Raw genomic sequence first — 2,051 nt, 5'->3', positions numbered from 1 at the left:
CCAGTAAGCTCAGGAGAGGCTGCTATTGCACTCTGAGGCTTGTCACCAGGGTTCACAGTTCTCTTTGGACCAATTGCCAAGGAAGAGTTATGTCTCAGGCTCCATGACCAGAGCCTCCCATCCAGTCCCTAGTCCCCTGTGGTCCATCCTTTTCTTCATACTACATAAAGCCAGTGGCTACTCACTCATATCATGATTTTCATCTTTAAGTATCTAGGAACTTTTTTATCTAGCAACCATTTATCCATTCGTTTCTTACTTGTGTATTACTGGAGCTTATACTCTGTCTCTCAACAATGAACTACAGGGATATCTTCACACTTTATTTTTTCAGGTCCATGCTAAGCATCTCCCTAAGTCACAGAATTGGTCTTGGTCTCTACCTTGAGATCTTCTGGCCTCAGTTGATCAGAGTTCTGGGATCACAGTCACACTCCATCTTGCCAGATTCAGTATGCTATTTAGAAATGGTAGAGATGGAAGTCTGAGGCACGGGCTACATCTCTACTTTTAAGGCAATATGTGTGATGTTTTGCATGTGGTGGGCACAGGGTTCAGGGACCTTTTCCATTTAGAGAGCCATTTTCTCTCATGATGACCTGATGGGCACTTACCCTTACAAAGCTGTGAATTTTAGAATGCTTTTCTTTCCTGGATCAAGTCTATGGTCATTTCTATTGAATTAGGTAGGAGTGAGGCTTTCTAGAAAATTTTGAAGTAATTTTTCTTTGAGATATGGAGGGCCAGGGATATAGTCCAGTGGCACAAAACTGGCTAAAAATGATTCGTGGTAGTTGAGGACATGAAAATAAGGCTTTCCTTCCACTGCGGTACAGGAGCTTCCACAGAAGTGTTCTACATTAGTATAGATAACATTAAGGCCATCTTAGTTTCTTTTCTCATTGCAGAGACAAAATACCCAACATTCATAGGAGGAAAGGTTTATTTTGGCTCATAGTTTATAGAGGTTTCAGTTCATAGTTGGCTGACTCCAAGGCAGAGTAGCATAACAGAGGTGCATCACAGAGCAGAAACAGTCCATGGTGTGGCAGACAGAAGACAGCAACAGCAAGCGTCTGCAATAACTTGGCCTTGAAAGAAGACAGTCTTATGAACCCTGCAAGAACAAGACGACATGAACTGTTTACAGGACATAGTTGCCAATCTTATTCATACAGAACAGAAAGTTACAGTACAGGGAGGGGGATTTTTTTAAAGTCATGCTGTATACCCTCTTTTGATACTTTCTGTAAGTTTTAATAAAGAACATCACTATCATTAACACTTACCTTGTTATTAGCTCCCTATTTGGCAGAAGGAGAATTACAACAAAAAGGAAGAGACTTATGTAGTGTATCCTGGTGTTGATATGCAGACTTTGGCTATGTGTAGACTGGTCAGCTTGCATAGTGGTCAGTGTAGGACTGTTGTTTCCTTAAGCTTCGGCCATCTGTAGACTAGTCAGCTTCTGGGGTCTGTTGTCTCTGGTAGTGGGCTGATCTCGTTGAAGAATCAGCTGGTTCTGGTGGTCTGGATCCTGCTGGCTGGTCTACCTGTCTTGGACCATTGGCTTCTGTGACCTGTGGTGGATCTAGGGAAAAGATTTTTTTTTTAATTTATTTATTTTTGTGTGTGTGTGTGTGTGTGTGTGTGTGTGTGTGTGTGGCCAGCTCAGCCCAGCAGGGGGATTGAACCACTGTCCCTGTGTTTTGCTAAGCTTGTTCTAAGTAGGTGCTTTAGACCACTAAGCCATCTCACCAGCCCTAGGGAAAAGATTTTTAAACCTTGACAGCAGTAGGTGTAGACAATATTACAGGATGAGGCCTATACCATATGAGCCCCAGAGTTGTTAGATTGATTATTTATTTATTTTATCTTCTTGAGACAGTGTCTCACTATGTAGTTCAGCTTGGCCTTCAACTCACTTTGTAGTCCAGGCTGACCTCAAACTCATAACAATCTTCCTGCCTCAGCCTCCTGAATGCTGGGATTACAGGTGTGCACCAACATGCTCAGCTGGATTTTTTTTTTTTTTTTTTTTTTTTTTTTTT

Source organism: Octodon degus, unplaced genomic scaffold (genome assembly GCF_000260255.1).
Source record: "Octodon degus isolate 3935 unplaced genomic scaffold, OctDeg1.0 scaffold00003, whole genome shotgun sequence".
Taxonomy (NCBI): domain Eukaryota; kingdom Metazoa; phylum Chordata; class Mammalia; order Rodentia; family Octodontidae; genus Octodon; species Octodon degus.
Note: the sequence above shows the minus strand (reverse complement) of the source record.